Source organism: Macaca nemestrina, chromosome 5 (genome assembly GCF_043159975.1).
Source record: "Macaca nemestrina isolate mMacNem1 chromosome 5, mMacNem.hap1, whole genome shotgun sequence".
NCBI classification, from domain to species: Eukaryota; Metazoa; Chordata; class Mammalia; order Primates; family Cercopithecidae; genus Macaca; species Macaca nemestrina.
This window is the reverse complement of record NC_092129.1, coordinates 115,059,230-115,078,199: the sequence shown is the minus strand read 5'-3', so window position 1 is coordinate 115,078,199 and position 18,970 is coordinate 115,059,230. Positions and strand designations below refer to the sequence as shown.

Here is an 18,970-nt window from a genome sequence, read left to right as displayed (position 1 = left end):
GGTACTGGTAACAAAACAGATACATAGACCAATGGAACAGAACAGAGGCCTCAGAAATAACACCACACATCTACAACCATCTGATCTTTGACAAACCTGAGAAAAACAAAAAATGGGGAAAGGATTCCCTATTTCATAAATGGTGCTGGGAAAACTGGCTAGCCATATGTGGAAAGCTAAAACTGGATCCCTTCCTTACACCTTATACAAAAATTAATTCAAGATGGATTAAAGATTTAAATGTTACACTATAAAAACCCCAGAAGAAAACCTACGCAATACCATTCAGGAGGTAGTCATGGGCAGGGACTTCATGATTAAAACACCAAAAGCAATGGCAACAATAGCCAAAATTGACAAATGGGATCTAATTGAACTAAAAAGCTTCTGCATGGCAAAAGAAACTACCATCAGTGTGAACAGGCAACCTACAGAATGGGAGAAAATTTTTGCAATCTACCCATCTGACAAAGGGCTGATATCCAGCATCTACAAAGAACTTAAATTTATAAGAAAAAAACAAATAACTTCATCAAAAAGTGGGTAAACGATATGAACAGACTCTTCTCAAAAGAAGACATTCATGCAGCCAACAGACAAACGAAAAAATGCTCATGATCACTGGTCATCAGATAAATGCAAATCAAAACCATGAAGACATACCATCTCATGGCAATTAGAATGGCGATCATTAAAAAGTCAGGAAACAACCGATACTGGAGAGGATGTGGAGAAATAGGAACACTTTTACACTGTTGGTGGGAGTGTAAATTAGTTCAACCATTGTGGAAGACAGTGTGGCGATTCCTTAAGGATCTAGAACTAGAAATACCATTTGACCCAGCGATCCCGTCACTGAGTATATACCCAAAGGATTATAAATCTTTCTACTATAAAGACACATGCACACATATGTTTACTGTGGCACTATTCACAAGAGTAAACACTTGGAACCAACCCAAATGTCCACCAATGATAGACAGGATTAAGAAAATGTGGCACATATACACCATGGAATACCATGCAGCCAGAAAAAAGGATGAGTTCATATTCTTTGCAGGGACATGGATGAAGCTGGAAACCATCATTCTCAGCAAAATAGCACAAGAATAGAAAACCAAACAGCGCATGTTCTCACTCCTAGGTGGGAACTGAACAATGAGATCACTTGGACACAGAGCGGGAAACATCACACACTGGGGCTCTTTGGGGGCTGGGGGGCTGGGGCAGGGATAGCATTAGGAGAAATACTTAATGTAAATGACGAGTCGATGGCTGCAGCAAACCAACATGGCACATGTATACCTGTGTAACAAACCTGCACGTTGTGCACAGGTACCCTAGAACTTAAAGTATAATTAAAAAATAATAAGGATATGATTAGGGTAAAATTTTCAAATAGCAATAAAGAGTAGGAAGTAAAAGTTTCCTGTTGTATTACTCTTTTTCTGCCTCCCTTAGCCCGCAGTACCACCCCTCTGTAATAATCACTATTAATGGTGTCTTTGAGCTATGTCTAAGAGTGCATCTTCTGCCTACCACAACCTATCTTTGCAGCAGGACAGAGCATCAAAGAGACATAAATGTGAACTGCATTTATGCTTCCTTCCGGTATTTGTTCTGGCCACTTGCCCTTTGCCCTGATGCAATCAGCCTCCCTATAGAGTCATTATAAGGTGAGACCCAGGAAACCAAGACCATGTTGTTGTACAAATATAGTTGAGAACCTTGTTCATTATTTCATGGCATTTTCTCAATGAAAACCTATAAAAGAAATTTGTCTGTAGTCTCTCAGAACTGGGAATGGCTGAGCATCTCCAGATTTGTTTTACTCTTAGGGACTATTGCAGTTGCTATGGTTACATAATATAATAAATTATCCTAAAACTTAGTGCATAAAATGATTATATATTTTGCTCATTACTTGTGCAGGTCAGGAATTCCAACAGGAAACTGTGGGTTGGCCTGTTCTGGCTCCACAACGTCTGGTGTCTCTACTGGAAGATTCAAAGGCTGGAGGAAGGAATCTTCAATATGTTCTTTCCCTCATGTGTTTGATGCTGGCTTTGCTGAGCCCTTAGCTGGGGCTGTCAGCTGGAACACTCACATGTGGCTTCTCCATGTGTTCCAGGATCCTCACACGTAGTGGCTGGATTCCAAGCATGAGAACCTCCAGAGAGGAGAGGAGAGGAGAGGAGACGAGAGGAGGGGAGGGGAGGGGAAGGAATTAGAAGCTGTATCATCTTTTATGGCCTGGCTGTGGAGGAGAGGAGAGGAGAGGAGAGGAGGGGAGGGGAGGGGAGGGGAGGGGAAGGGAAGGGAAGGGAGGGGAGGGGAGAAGAGGGGAACTAATTAGAAGCTGTATCATCTTTTATGGTCTGGCTGTGGAGGAGAGGAGAGGAGGGGAGGGGAGGGGAGGGGAAGGGAGAGAAGGGGAACTAATTAGAAGCTGTATCATCTTTTATGGCCTAGCTGTGGATATCACATAATATCACTTCTATTGCTTTCTACTTGTCGAGGCAACCCAAGTCATTTCCTAGGTTCAAGAGGAAGGGAAATAGATTCTACCTCTTGATTGGGAGTAGCAAGATTCTGGAGGAGCATGAGGGACTGAAAATATTGCTGTGTCCATTTTTGGGAAATATGATTGGCCACAGGACTCTCTGACACATCATCCACTCTATATACTAACTACTTAGAAGCACTACAGGCAAACGTATGGCCTGCTCAACTGACAGTATGAGACTTCATGCCGTGTATTGCATACACAAACCTCACTCTGGCTTCATATTACTTTCCTTTGTTTATTTTCTCTGCTTCATTTTCCCCATCAATTTCTACCTTATCTTGCAATATTTTATGCATCTTTCAAAATCACTATAAATAATTTTCAGGAAAAATTCAGATATAAATGAACAAAAATGGAACCACAGAAAAAAATTTTGTCTGAGTACCAAATTAATTTCAACAAGAAGAACAATAACATGACATTCAGGAATGAAATCTCTACAAATACCCTCTCATAATCAAATCTTAATCTTGTCCAAATTTATGTTCACTTAGAATGGAAACCAGAAGAGTAATTCATCTTTTCAAGTCAATTTTTTGATCCCTACAATGACATAGTTTTGACCTATCATACTGGAAAATATACTAAATAAGTTAATTCACTTCATAATTATGTAGTTTGGAAATATGAATCTCAAATATTTCTGCTATACTTATTTCGTCTATGTAAAATGTTTTGTATTGGGCCATTTAAAAATAATATACTTTTTTTCTGAAGAAATAGGCAAGAATTTATTAAGATTCTTGGTTTAACTTTTTACAAAAAAGATAATACTATTTAATTTCTCATTGAAACAATTTTGTAGTCTTCCAGTCTTTTTCACTAAAGATGATATATTATATAATTCTTTGATGTAATAATTAACATTTTATTTGACACACCTATATTAGAGATTCCTTATCTATGAAGAGCCATGAGTTTTATTAAATATGCCATCTACCATATCAGATTTATTATAATCAAATTTCATTTTGTTTTATTTGTTTACTGCAGTACTTCTGGGCTGCAAAACCAATTTAGTCCTCTGTATATAAATGTATTATTTCATGAGAAAGTAGCTACTATGACTATTAAACACAAAATTTACCATAATACAGACTGCAATTGCCAATTTAACCACACCTAAATGAAGAAGCTAAAATGTCATTGTTCTGTAAAAGGGATTAATTTAACAGCTTTGTGATTTTTTTCTCAGGGACATTCACCAAGGTAACTAAAAATTCACAGAAATGAAATTCTGCAATTGGTAAGTTAATGTTCTTTAAAACTATGAATATATATATATGAAACATTGAGTCTTTCGTGGCCTTACTATAAGACTTACAATTAATTATTTAAGATTTTGCTGATATTTTGGGGTAAGTTTTAAGACCATTGGTTAAGTCTTTTACAAAAACAGAATGGCAATCACATGGTTATCTAATAAACATCATGACATATTAGGTCGCTGTTCTCTTGACAAACTGCTACAATTTGAATGTTTGTGTACCTCCAATATTCATGTTGAAACTTAATAATCCCCATTGTGGTGATATTCAGAGGTGGGGACTTTTGGGAAGTGGTTAAGTCATGAGAGCTCCAATCTCATGAATAGGATCAAAGTCCTGATAAAAGAGGCTTCAGAGAGCATCTGGCTTTTCCATCTTTTCTGCCATGTAAGGACACAGAGTTCATCCCTTTTTGCCTTCTTCCGCCACGTGAAGATGCAGCAAAAAGCTGCCATCTTGGAAGCAGAGAGCAGTCCTCACCAGACTCCAAATCTGCCAGTGCCTTGTTCTTGGACTTCCTAGCCTCCAGAACTGTGAGAAACACATTTTTGTTCTTTATAAATTACTTAGTCTCAGACACTTTATTAAAGCAGCACAAATAGACTAAGACACACACCTTTCATTTTCCTCCCTTGTTAAGAGTTTGCTTCTGCTGCCTTGAAATGCCTTCCTCCATCTCCACCCTGGCCCCACTGTTGGAGTCCTATCCAAATTTCAACATCAAGATCTGACATCAACAATTGCAAAATCCTTTCTACTTTCTCCAAGGTGGAATCTCTCCTTAACTTTGCACTTTGCTGATAGTATTCATTAGCATATCTTGCCTTAGCGTTTTATGTGTATTTCTCATTATCCTACAGCTTCCTTCCAACTTTCTCCTATTCTATGAGGTCTTAGTGGGAAGAGTTAAAGAAAAGAAAATTCATACCACTCGTTAAAGATGTTGAGGCCGACTTTATTCAAGTGGCAGACTTTATTCACTTTATTTAGTGATCCCTATACCACAAGGTATAGGGACCACTGCAATGGGGTCGGTCTTGCAGTAGGAGAGGAAGCTTGAACTGAATTCTGAATACAGCATGGGCAAGTGAAAATTTATAGCCAAGGAGCAGGGTGGGGGGTCAATGGATTTAAAATTAATAAAAGGATATATAAGGGGTAGAAGGGATTCTGGTTAAACTGACCTAACAGGATTCTTGATGAAGACAGGCCAGGGTAATCAGATATCACCCAGGGAATGATGGAGGATGAAGAACCCAATCAAGTATCAAAGATGATCAGATATTTAGCATGGAGGGTTCTTGATAAACTGACTTAGCAGGGTTCTTTGCCAAAACTAAATTTGATAAGGAAGTGCACAGACGGGCCTAGGAGAAGGTTCAGAAACCTGGCTAAAGCTTGGTCAAACAAAGAATCTTTGTTAGAAGTGGCATATCTTGTGCATTTTTGCCTTCCCCACAGTACCTAGGACAGGGATATGCACATAGAAGATGCTAAAAAATGTTAACTGAAGTGAATTATAAAGCAAGGTGTGAGTATGAAGCTGACTTAATATGTAACCCAGACCATTATGAGATGATAATTATTATATTCTGTGAGACCACTCTTACTTGCTGGATATGTGTATGTGATGTTGGCTCTGGTTTGTAAATATTTTTCTTTCTTCTGTCATATTGAACTGAATTTGCTCCATTATAATGTAATACCTTACATCTCAATAGCAATTCCTCTCCCCTCCCTCACAATATAGAAAAAAGCAAAAATTGACTCAGTATAACCAGACATGTTTGACAGGCACTCTTCAACCTAGAGAGAATAAATACTTCACAATATTCTCCCATCCAACATAATTCACATTCTCCTTCAATTTTCTAAACAAATTACCAAGGATTTTATTTCAATTGAAAAGAAAACTTATAATGGAAGCCATTTCACCATCACGTCAACCACAAAAATTCTCAAACCTGAACTAGACTCACACAATTTGTGGTCTAGCAGAACTTAGATACTATGTCTTAATTTCCTAATTTTTCAGAGGAGGAAACTGAGGCCTAGGGAGATTTAGAGGATTGTTGAAGGTCACCCTGCTCATTAATGGCAGAGCTTGTGGAACTCAACTCCCCTACCTTCTATAGTAATTCTCATTCCATTGAATCTAGAATCTACCTTTTACTTCTCCTGGAGTATAAATGATCCAAATGAAGTTTGAGTACAAATCTGATCACTGGCTTTTCATGAAGATTTCTGCTGTATGTCAATTCATGTCGTTTCTTTAGTGTCTTATCCCATTTATTCCATTGTCCTTAAATACCTGATTCAAAGATAGTATAACATGTGTTTTCAGTTTTTTAGATGTGAAAGGTTTCCAAAATCTCCGTGTTTCAGACATGGTAAAATGTATAAGTGTATTAGTCCATTTTCACACTGCTATAAAGAAGTACCTGAGACTGGGTAATTTATGAAGAAAAGCAGTTTAAGTGACTCACAGTTCTGCAGGCTATATAGGAAGCATGGCTGGGACACCTCAGGAAACTTACAACCATGGCGGAAGGCAAAGGGGAAGCAAGCATTTCTTCACATGGAGGAGCACGAGAGACAGCCAAGGGGGAAGTGCCCCACAACTTTAAACAACTGAAACTAGTGAGAACTTCCTCACTATCACAAGAACAGCAAGGGGGAAATTCACCCCCATGATCCAATCACCTCCCAGCAGACACCTCCCCCAACACTGGAGATTATAATTCAGCATGAGATTTGGGTGGAGACATGGAGGCAAACCATATCAATAAGTAATAAACTCTTATTGAGTTTTACTTGCACTTGCCTTGAGACTTTGTCTCAACACAACAAACACACACACACAGACTGAACCTAAGATTTTTTTCCTCTAAGTCTAAGTGAGGATCACAACACCTGCATCTTATGAAAGACCAATATCCATTATTCGGCCATCAACACCCTCTTTTTTGATATAGGTGATCACAATTTGAGGGCAAATGCAGAAACTCTGCAGTAGCAAGTTCAGTCTAGGTGAAGTACTCTCTTCATTTCTGAATGTCTTCTGTTATGATTTACAAAGTACCTGGTATATATTCCAAAGCCATTATATGACAGATAGCATTTAGGTTGCATTTTAAGCCTTATAACAGTCATACTTATTTGTTATCTTTAAATGCTCTCATCTGGTCCACAGCAGTGATGACCTTAGGGAGTGAATAGAGAAAGTGTTGCCCAAAGACTGCACTTCTGCTTTCAATGACTGCCATTCTACTCCCCTTGTTCTCTGGCTTCTTTGACTACATACATTTCCTCCCTCCTATTGCCTTGCACCATTTAGGTTCGCAAGTGAATTTTAGACTGTCTGCCAGAATCTAACCTGTTACTTTCTTAGGAAACCCCTTCTGGTATCCACACCAGGGCCTTGCCCCAGCCTCCAGAGCCCCTGATCCTTCTTATCAGGTAAGGAAATCTAAACATTTATGATATTCTTAGTAAAACTAAAAATTAAGTAAGCTGATTTGCCCACATGGATATTATTTTTTAAAATTATTTTCACTTTGTGCTAGCTAGAATTCTGCTGGCTAGGTTTTTTTGTGGGGGGAGGGGCCTCTTTCTAGACTATATGGAAAACAGATAAAATATAATGGACAATGAGGATATTTCAGTGACAGACTGATATGGTTTGGCTGTGTCCCCACCCAAATCTCTTCTTGAATTTTAGCTCCCACAACTCCCATGTATTGTGGGAGGGACCTGGTGGGAGGTAATTAAACCATGGGGGTGGTTCTTTCCCGTGCTATTCTTGTGATAGCGAATAAGTCTCCTGAGATCTGATAGTTTTATTTTATTTTTTGAGATGGAGTTTCTCTCTTGTCACCCAGGCTGGAGTGCAGTGGCACGATCTCAGCTCACTGCAACCTCTGCCTCTCAGGTTCAAGTGATTCTCCTGCCTTCGCCTCCCAAGTAGCTGGGATTACAAGCATGTGCCACTACACCCAGCTAAATGTGTATTTTTAGCAGATGGGGTTTCACCATATTGACCAGGCTGGTCTTGAACTCCTGACCTCATGTGATCCACCCGCCTTGGCCTCCCAAAGTGCTGGGATTATAGGTGTGAGCCACCATGCCCAGTCAATCTGATGGCTTTATAAAGGGGAGTTTCCCTGCATAAGCTCTCTTCTCTTGCCTGTCACCATGTGAGACATGCCTTTCACCTTCCACTATGATTGTGAGGCCTCCCCAGCCATGGGGAACTGTGAATCCATTAAACGTCTTTCTTTTGTAAATTGCCTAGTCTAGGATTTGTCTTTATCAGCAGTGTGAAAACAGACTAACACACAGACTAAGGGTCAACGGTATCTGGGGACAAAGTAATGTGATTATGCCTCTTCCCTTTGCAGTCTAGTTGGCCAAGACTAGTAGCTTTGTGGATCTGCACAGAATGGCTTCTGGAGATACTGCCCACTTCACTCTACCTCTGGCATTTTATGATCTGTAAAGGTTGTTGGAAAATTGTTTGGTTTTCCTGTTGGAATTTTGGTTTTAGGTAATATTAATAGGCTCTTACTCCCTTGAGCACAATGGCTCTTTTGATTTTCTGTGAAATGAAGAATTACACAGTAAATGCTTGGCAGCTAAAAGGATTAAAGACAAAAATAATAGTTTATACTGGTAAAGAATTCTATATCATGCATTGTTGTGTTAACCTCACTCCAGGTCTCAGCTTAACTTTCCTACATCTATTAATCTATGTCTCAGATTTCTAACCTATTTTAAACTAATTCTATCTGGTTGTATTGCTTGAATTTTTTAAGCATCAAATCATTTCTTGTACAAGGTAGGTTATGCAAAAATACATTTCAGAAAGTAGCACTATAATATATTTTGACACTTGAGAACCATAAGAAGTACTTTAAAGAAGAAATAAGCGTATGGTAAAAGTTTGACTAATCTTAATTTGGTAAAGAGGCAATTCTGGATAAGCAAACTGTATGTTCAAGTCACAGTTAATCAGAAGGCAATTATGGTTTAACTATTGTTAAGAATTTTCCAGAAGTTTATTGCTGCTGTTATACCCTAGTGAGTAGAATATACTGAATATACTTGATTTTTTTCTTAGGAGACTAAGGCTCTCACATGGCTAAGGAATAACATTGTGAACATCAATTTGGATTGGAACGTAATTGGAGATATAAAGGGTTTTTAGAGATGAGTTTAAATTTACATTGACCCAGGACAGATTTTTAAGGTGATTAAAAAAGTTAAATCTCTCAGTTTGTTTTTCAGTCATTCATTTTCCTCATTGGGGCTTATAGCAAACAAAATCCTCCTAATCACTTCCTCACAAAAAAATACAAATATTTTATTAAATATTTATCCTTGGGGTCACTTTGCTGATTTATTTAATTAATTAGTTTGATTGAGACGCTATTATTTACAGCTTTGGGGCTGTGGCAGTACAATTAGGGATGAGATCATTATTTCCTAAAGTGGAAAGAAAACTTGGAACAACTCACTCATATTCAATTTGTCTTTGAAAATTCAGTAAAATACTGTTTGGGAATTTTTAAATTAAGCAAATCAGATATTTTAGGAGAAATAATACATTACAATTGTGTGAAAGAGGATTAAAAAAAAGAATATTGTTTGCCAATGTATGGGATAATTAGGGTCTAGTGAGAATATTTAACCCCCAGGAGAGAAAGAAATTTCAACCAAATGACTGGATGGAGACAGAAAAGTCATGCCCCATCTATCTGGAGATTGGATATCTGGCATTTTTAATGATTCCTTGGACAGCTACATACTCAAAATAAGAGGAGTCCTCTTTGGGTAGTGAGGAAATCCTGTAGGATGAAATTGGAACCTGCCTTAGGGTACACCTTGAATTATGTAAAACTTGATTTAACAAGTTTACTTATTTGGTTTCTCTGGTGATCTTTGGTACTTCCTAGGTTTCAGAAGGCAGGGAATTAGATGTAATGAGGGAGAGAGAGAGATAGAGACAGAGTACAGATAGAGAGAGACTGATGGACATGAATGCATGTGTTGTATTGAGTGTGCACTCATGAGTGTGGGCATGTGAGGAGGATGTGGTATTGGGAGGTTTTGTTGAGAAGCCAGTATATTGGGAAATGACAGCCTTTGGAACAGAGAAAATTGCAAAATCCTCAATTACATAAATATAGGCAGTTAGGAAAATTCATTTACTTATTTTATTAGCACTGAAGGTCATTACTGAGAATCAAAATACAATATACCAAAATCAAGGCCGATATTGATAACATAAGACACTAAATAAAAGTTAAATCATCATACTCCCTTTAAAAAGTCAGAGAAATACATTTTAGACAGATTTCTTTGTAGAATAAGGGTGTCTGTATGTGCCCGTGTGTGTGCTTAATTTTTATCACCTTAGGTACAATCTTTGTTTTCCTGAAATTTTATTTCCTCCACTATAACATTCCTAATGATAATAAATACACAGGATTTATGTATTTGCCAAGATAAATGATACATATCTTGTAGGGGTATTTTTTTTCCTGCCTTTATGGAAAAGATAAGTAGACTACATCTAAGGCAAGGTCTTTAAAAAGAATGTTTACTATTGTTTTAATGTTTAAGGAAGAAAAAAATGCAGGAAAAAATATGCCTTAGTATTCTATAAATTCTAGTTAACTACCTTTGAATATGTCTGTGTTTGCAACAAATCATATCCAACCATGCCAAAAGCTTTTTTCCTCAGCTTCCCTCCAAAAGGTGTTACAATGTTTATGTCATGCATAGACAGTAAACCAAGTAATCACTAAAAACTCACTGATGCCTGGCACAATTTTATCTTTTATTTTAAACATTTGCCTTGAATTGAAGAAATTGATGTCATCTCTGGAGAACATTTCTTTTCACTCATTTCCAGGTGTGCCATTTGAAGGGCCTCCATGGGGATTAACAGCATAGACTTGAGTTGGGCTGGTGAGTAATGCACATTTAATCAGACTGCACTCTGTACCCCAAAGCCTCTGCCTTTGTTAAAGTTCTCTGTTCTGCCTGATAAACACGTTATGCCCTACTTCCTTCTATAAAAGCTAATCCTCTACTAAATCTGTTTGATATCTTCCTTTACATAATGAAATATCAGTGATGGCAGAGGAAAGAAAGGGTTCTCCCTCTTTCTTTACCTATTGAAAACAACCTGAGGATGAAGGTATGGTGGCAACTCAGAAAGGCTAACGGTGGGAAGGACGGAAGTTAGCAGTGTCTGCTCATATATAGGGCATGGTTTTTGACCGTTTGCATTTTTCTTATGATGAACATTATTCAGATCACTAGGAATTGCTTTAGGTTTTCCTTTTAGCTAATTCAGTTAAAAGGGTATAAATAATGTTTTATGAGCCATATAAGATAAATGGAAACCAAGAAAGGATTGCTGTGAAAAGAATAAATGAAATCTAAATATATATATATATTTAGATATATATATATATATATATATGGTTGGATATGATTTGTTGCAAACACAGACATATTCAAAGGTAGTTAACTAGAATTTATAGAATGCTAAGACATATTTTTCATGCAAATCTAACTATATATATATATATAGTGTGTATATATATATACACACACATACACCAAAGTCCCCATGAATATGGCATTTCTGAAATATGAGGTATGATTGCAAAGTCATCTAATTCATTAAAAATATATAGTGTCAGAATTCATACCTCCTGATATGGTTTGGCTCTGTGTCCCCACCCAAATGTCATCTCAAAGTGCAATCCCCATGTGGTGAGGGAGGTACCCCGATTCATGGAGGTGGTTTCCCCCACGCCGTTTGCATGATAGGGAGGAAGTTCTCGTGAGATCTGATGATTTTTTTTTTTTTTTTTTTTTTTTGAGACGGAGTCTCGCTCTGTCGCCCAGGCTGGAGTGCAGTGGCCAGATCTCAGCTCACTGCAAGCTCCGCCTCCCGGGTTCCCGCCATTCTCCTGCCTCAGCCTCCCGAGTAGCTGGGACCACAGGCGCCGCCACCTCGCCCGGCTAATTTTTTGTGTTTTTAGTAGAGACGGGGTTTCGCCGTGTTAGCCAGGATGGTCTCGATCTCCTGACCTTGTGATCCGCCCGTCTCGGCCTCCCAAAGTGCTGGGATTACAGGCTTGAGCCACCGCGCCCGGCCGAGATCTGATGATTTTAAAAGTGGCAGTTTCCTCTGTTCACTCTTTCTCTCTCCTGCCGTCTTGTGAAGAAGGTGCTTGCTTCTCCTTCACCTCCCACCATGATTGTAAGTTTCCTGAGGCCTTCTCAGCCATGTGGAACTGTGAGTTATTAAATCTCTTTTCTTTATATTACCCAATTTCAGGTATTCTTTATAGCAGTGTGAAAAGAGACTAATACAGAAGGTAGGGTACCAGCAGTGGGGCACTGCTATGAAAATAACCTGAAAATGGGTAAGTGACTTTGGAACTGGGTAATAGGCAGAGGTTGGAACAGTTTGGAAGGCTCGGAAGATGACAGGAAGATGTGGGAAACTTTGGAACTTCCTAGAGACTTGCAGAATGGTTTTGTCCAAAATGCCAATAGTGGTATGGACAATGAAGTCCAGGCTGAGGTGTTCTCAGATGGAGATGAGGAACTTATTGGCAGTGGAGCTAAGGTCACTCTTGCTATGCTTTAGCAAAGAGACTGGTGGCATTTTGTCCCTGCCCTAGAGATCTGTGGAACTTTGAACTTGAGCGGTATGATTTAGAGTATCTGGCAGAAGAAATTTCTAAGCAGCAAAGCATTTAAGATGTGACCTGACTTTTTCTGAAAGTATACAGTTGTATGCATTCACAAAGAGATGGTATGAAACTGGAACTTATGTTTAAAAGGGAAGCAGAGTATGAAACTTTGACAAATTTGCGTTCTGACCATGTGGTAGAAAAGACAAACCCATTTTCTGGGGAGAAATTCAAGCCAGCTAAAGAAATCTGCAGAAGTAACAAGGAGCCAAATGTTAATCATCAAAACAATGGAGAAAATGTCTCCAGGGCATTTTAGAGAGCTTCAGGGCAGTGCCTTCCATCACCGGCCCTGAGGCCTAGGAGGGAAAAATGATTTCATGGGCTGGGCCTAGGCCACTCCCTCCACACCTTGGACATAGTGCCCTGCTTCCCAGCTGCTTCAGCTCCAGAGGTGGCTAAAAGGGGCCAAGGTACAGCTTGGGCCATTGCTTCAGAGAGTGCAAGCCCCAGGACTTGGCAGTGTCCATGTGGTGTTGGGTGTGCAAAAAACAAGAGTTGAGGTTTGGGAACCTCCACCTTGATTTCAGAGGATGTATGGAAACACTTAGAGTCCAGGCAGCAGTCTGCTGCAGGGGTGGAGCTCTCATGGAGAATCTCTACTAGGGTAATGCAGAGGGGAAATATGCGGTTGGAGCCCCCATACAGAGTGCCCACTGGGGCACTGCCTAGCCAAGCTGTGAGAAGAGGGCTACCGTCCTCCAGACCCCAGAATGGTAGATCCACCAACAGCTTGCACTGTGTGCCTAGAAAAGCTGCAAGTACTCACCGCGAGCCAGTGAAAGCAGCTGTGGGGGTGTGCCCTGCATAGTCACAGGGGTGGAACTGCTCAAGGACTTGGGAGCCCACTTCTTGTATCAGCTTGCCCTGGAAGTGAGACATGGAGTCAAAGGAGATTATTTTGAGGCTTTAAGATTTTATGAGGGACTTGCCAGGTTTTGGACTTGCATGAGACCTGTCGCCCCTTTGTTTTGGCCAATTTCTCCCATTTGGAATGGGAATATTTACCCAATGCCTATAACCCCATTGTATATTGGAAATAGCTAACTTGTTTTTTTATTTTACAGGCTCCTAGGTGGAAGGGATTTGCCTTGTCTCAGATGAGACTTTGGACTTGGACTTTTGGGTTAATGCTGTAATGAGTTAAGACTTTGGGGGACTGTTGTGAAGACATGATTGTGTTTTGGAATGTGAGAAGGACATGAGATTTGGGAGGCGCAGGGGTGGAATGATATGGTTTGACTTTGTGTCTCCACCCAAATCTCATCTTGAATTGATCCTCACATGTTGAGGGAGGGACCTAGTGGGAGCTGATTGGATCACGCGGGTGGTTTCCTCCATGCTGTTCTCATGATAGTGAGGGAGTTCTCACGAGATCTGATGGTTTTGAAAGCAGCAGTTTCCCCTGTGCTTGCTCTCTCTCTCTCCTGCTGCCTTAGAAGGTGTTTGATCCTCCTTTGCCTTCCACTATGATTGTAAGTTTCCTGAGGCATCCCCAGCCATGTGGAATGGTGAGTCAATTAAACTTCTTTTCCTTACAAATTGCCCAGTCTCAGGTATTCTTTATAACAGTGTGAAAATGGACTAATACACCTCCAAAATGAACTTGGTTACTTCCAGAGTGTGGCAATATGGTTAAAAGAATACTGACTTTTAAACCCAAATGAGTTAAGCCATTTTGCTTGCTTCATTACTCACTACCAAACTACCATACCTTCCTGGGCCTCGTTTGCTCAATTACTGTATTAAATGGTAGTAATAATGCCTATTTCTCAGAGGAGCATGAGGGCTAAATGAAAATGCACTAACTTGCACTGTCTTGTATTCAACAAATATTAGGACCCTATACTCCTTCCACATAAGAATAGAATGGCTCGGCTGGGCACGGTGGCTCACGCCTGTAATCCCAGCACTTTGGGAGGCCGAGGCGGGTGGATCATGAGGTCAGGAGATCAAGGCCATTCTGGCTAACATGGTGAAACCCCGTCTCTACTAAAACTACAAAAAATTAGCCAGGCATGGTGGCAGGTGCCGGTAGTCCCAGCTACTTGGGAGGCTGAGGCAGGAGAATGGCGTGAACTCAGGAGGCGGAAGTTGCAGTGAGCTGAGATTGCGCCATTGCCCTCCAGCCTGGTGACAGAGTCAGACTCCATCTCCAAAAAAAAAAAAAAAAAACAAAAAACAATGGCTGAAATGGCTGAAAATACTGGATGATGAGAGCAAGAGACTGAGGATTCTGTATGAGAGAATTTTTTCTAACTCTCAAGGGGCTACATCACATTTATTTCAATTAAATAATGATATTGAACACTTAGCACTTGCCGAGTACACTCCTCTTGAATATCAAATTTTTATTTTTAAAGGTGGAATTGAATTTTAGTTATTTCTGAGAGTACTCAAAGTCAATTCTTGCGCATATAGTTAATAATCAAACTTGGGCAAATCTTTTTTAGTAAGTAAAATTTTTTTTTTAGTCACACACATGCACACACAAGTATATATGCACCGTCTGACCACAATGAGACAAATTTGTTTGCCTTTCAAATTTTTTCTAAAGGCATTTCCAAAAATATTCTGAGCGTCAGCAGCATGACCTATCCTCTCCATGATGCCTACTTTGAAGGGTCTAACATTCAATTGCATACATACAATTTTTTTGTGGAGAAAAAATCAATCTTATGCCTCCTGTTACACCTATAGCTTACCTTTGTTACCAAAACACCAGGGGTTTGGTCTAGGAGTGCTCACAACACAGAAAGCCAATCACTGACTCAACAAGTATTGCCAGGGAAGAAGGCTTTAATAAGGTGCTGCTGCTGAGGAGATGGAGATCAGTCTCAAATCCATCTCCCTGACTGACTAAAATTGGGGTTTGTCTAGCAGGGAAGAAAGTAACCATGTGTGGGAAAACAGGAATTAGAGCAGGGTAAGAAGGGAAGATGGTCAAGAGGAGGCAGGTGGTTGCTTAGGCAATTATGGGTGAGGGGTCTGGCATCTCAGATGCAGTGATCTGGTGAGTTTCAGTTCCTTGATATTATCTGGAAAGGCTGATGGTTGGTTTTCTGAGAAAGGAATTCAAATAAGACAATTGTACCTTTCTCAAGTTTTAAGACTGGGAGGATCAATTTTTATGTTTATTCAGAAAAACCATATACATCAAAACCATTAGGCTGGTTTTACCTTGAAGATAACTTTGAGTTCACATTTATGATGCCACAGATGACTCAAGGGCCACAGTCACTGTAATGTGGGCTTGTCATAGCTAGTTAGCCTTCATTTTTGAAATCACATTACAGTTGAAAAATTGGGGATGATGTTATAATATAGTATAAATAAGAAATGAATTAATCTTTCTGCTTTGACATAAAAGTGAGAGATCAAATTGTATCAGAATTTTATTTCATTTTTCCTGTGGCTGCCGTATTTCTATGTAAGAAGAGAGTCATTAAGTCCAGTGAACTCTCAAGGAGAGGGGAATTAAGCTCTACTGCTTGAAGGGAAAAGTATACAAATTTTTTAAATGTATTTTTAATTACTACAGGTAGTGGCAGTGGGGTCAGGAGCTGGCCAACTTTTTCTTAGTTCCCTAATGGAAAGTTGAGGGTGGATCTCTGTGTTTCTGTAACCTGAAATTCCAAGGTCATAGGTGGACTGGTGGTGGTATTTCTAGAGACTGGCCTACAGAGTCGAGGATGAACTCCTGTATTCTTCATATTGCTCAAGCTGGCCTCAAATTCCTGGCCTCAAGGGTTCCTCCTCCCTCAGCCTCCTGAGCAGCTGGGACAACAAGCATGGGCCACCCACTGCACCTAGCACTGTTTTATTTTTGAGAAGGGTTACTAAGAAAGAATTTGAATGAGAAAGAAGCAGCTCACATAGCTCTAGGCTGTCCACTGATGTTATAAAGTGCTTTCATTTCCAGAGACACACCTTCTTGCATTCTCTCTGAATGCTCCTTTTAAAATATTATACCATTGCCCTCCACAGTCTAGCTGCTAATTTCTACCCTTAAACACAAAATTGCCAGTTAATCAAGTTAAATCCTTGGTCACAGAGAAGCTGCTTTATCTTAGTGTTTGACTGAAAATATATCTGCATTTCAATAATACAGCATGTCACATTGAATAAAAATAGCACTTTTAAAAATGCCTTCTTCAAAGTAGTAGGTTGTCTAGCAGTCTAGTTTTTAGCAGTGAAACTTAGGATGACTTACTTGGCAGTGGCTTCCGGAGAGCAGTTTCTTAGTGGGTTAAACGAAGATAAGAATATCTTCCTGACCTATCTCAAAAGTTTAATATGGGGCTCATAATAGATAATAAATGAGTTAAATATAAAATGCTACGAAATTTGCAAATGGTGAGTTGGAAATAGCTTTAGATGTCCAAACTCTCCATTTTAAACATAGAAAGTGACACCCAGAAAAGTGTCAAGAAAAACAGGGACAAGTGCCAGGAATTTCCTGAACTGGCTGCATTGATGAATGCCAACACAACTTTCATATTTTCACTTTTCCAGCTGGAAGTAGCTGAGAGACATGAAGAACCAGTAATTATGTGAGTCTTCCTAGTTCATACACAGATATTCTACAAAGTTATTATTGTTAAATTCACTTACAAAAAATAGAATAGTCTTTAATTAAAAAATAAAGCCCATAATAAAATAATATTGCCATAGTTTTCTTACCTTTAGTGTCTTCATGCAATACCTGCAGTGTTCTTTGATTCATTTTTTGAGCCCATCCTTGAAATTTCTTTTTAATTCTCATTGTACTTCTTAAACCATTATGTTGCTTTAACCATAGCAACATGGCCTGGTGGAATGTAGACATTGTTACCTTCTCTTGATATATAACATTTTCTAATACAGATTTCATAGATTTGGAATAGTTGAACTTTTCTGCTAAGTTACATCTTTACCTTGACTCTACTCCTTAGTTTTGGTTGCTCATTCCTGAGAGTACTTCAGTTATGTAACATTTTTCTCTGACATGGAAATCAGCAAACAGGCATGCTATGGCCAAAGGTAAAGCATCACAATAATGAAGAAGCTTACGTAAAGGGAAAATTGATGAATGCAGCAGCATGTATTTGTGATGAAATCAAAGGCACATTCAAGGCTGCCTAGCAATCTAACCTGATTAACTGTTTTCCAAATCCTAATATAGTACAAAGTAATTGACAATGACAGGGATTGGGGGGAAGTCAGATGCAAAATTGAGTATATCACTGTCAGATGGTTAACAAAACAAATTGCCCAATGTCTTCTAAGTTTCTATATTTCTAGAACTTGTTTCTGAAACCAAACTTATTTTCACAGACAATAGAACAGTTTAGTGTCTAGACAGTGGGAAAACATTAACTAAGTTGTTAATAAGAGCAGATAAAACATCATCTTTTTTTGCCATCTGTAAAGATGCAAGGCCTGTTTTCTGTTATTTTGTACACTACACCTTCTAAGTCAGATCCCAAACTCACAGATTATTCTGGGATTGTATGAAATCCCTACCTTTTATTTATTTAAATAAAATGATATTGAAGTTAGTGAATACAATAGCTAATAAAAGCTAGTATTTATTAGGTGCCATGGATATAAGACATTCTTTTTATTTTGTTATAATTTCTAATTCTCATAACACATGTATTCAGTAGGAATTGTTGTCTCCATTTTATGAGAAAACTGAAGTCCACAGTTGTTGAGTACTTTGCCTAAAGTCACATAAGTAGTGAGGATTCTGGCTCAGACTAGTCGGACCCTAAATCCCATGCTATTTCCCCTCTTCTATGACTCCTTTTTATTCTTTTTAACCTCCATAGATTTGTGAGGAGATAGCACAGCATGCAACATTTAAAAACTTTTTTTCCCAATATTATACCAATACAGTCATAAAATTAACACAGCAGTATAAAGCCAGTGAATTTCATTATTTACAGCAGAGGCAGTAAAGAGAAGGTGGGATTTAGATTCAAATGACCTGGCCCTGCCATCTATCAGCCATGAAGCTTTAGCCAAATCACTTAATTCCACTGAACTTCACTTTTGGTAATCTTTAAAAATAGTGTGTTATCAAAGGGTTTTGTGGCCATTAAATGAAGTACTATTAACCAAGGAGTTTTTGCAAATTTTTATTAAGAAGAAGACTATTTAGTGAGTCTGTTTGTGAGAGTGAATTATCAATAAGATTGATTATGTCATTTGGGAGGTTCAGAGATGTTTCTGGCTAAGACCAAATGAGATGGCTGAATACTCACGGTCATAATGTACCCTTCTGTTTTCACTCTCAAGACAGAGATACACTATTGTTCTTTCTAACATCTTTAGCAATTTTATTAGTGTCTCCTGTAGAGTCCAGTAAT

The 18,970-nt window shown here is 38.9% G+C and overlaps 2 long non-coding RNA genes across 4 annotated transcripts in view; one reads left to right on the top strand and one right to left on the bottom strand.

Moving 5' to 3' along the window:
- Positions 1-1,897: 1,897 nt before the first annotated feature.
- Positions 1,898-17,601, bottom strand: LOC139363374 (uncharacterized). Of its 2 annotated transcripts, XR_011623631.1 has the most exons (4): positions 17,534-17,601; positions 17,301-17,427; positions 13,387-13,484; positions 1,898-2,257 (listed from the first exon to the last, which is right to left on the bottom strand). It is a non-coding gene; the product is annotated as an uncharacterized lncRNA (long non-coding RNA). The 2 variants fall into 2 exon arrangements; XR_011623630.1 differs by having other exon boundaries at positions 17,301-17,590.
- LOC105479477 (uncharacterized) overlaps positions 3,764-18,970 on the top strand; it is a 186,395-nt gene continuing 171,188 nt past the window's right edge. The window contains exons 1-5 of one of the 2 annotated variants that reach the window (XR_011623629.1): positions 4,145-4,370; positions 4,478-4,605; positions 7,229-7,296; positions 10,754-10,809; positions 17,133-17,170. This is a non-coding gene — a long non-coding RNA (uncharacterized lncRNA). Of the gene's footprint in view, positions 3,816-4,144; positions 4,371-4,477; positions 4,606-7,228; positions 7,297-10,753; positions 10,810-17,132; positions 17,171-18,970 lie in introns of those variants that run through there. The other variant, XR_985922.2, reaches the window with a different exon arrangement.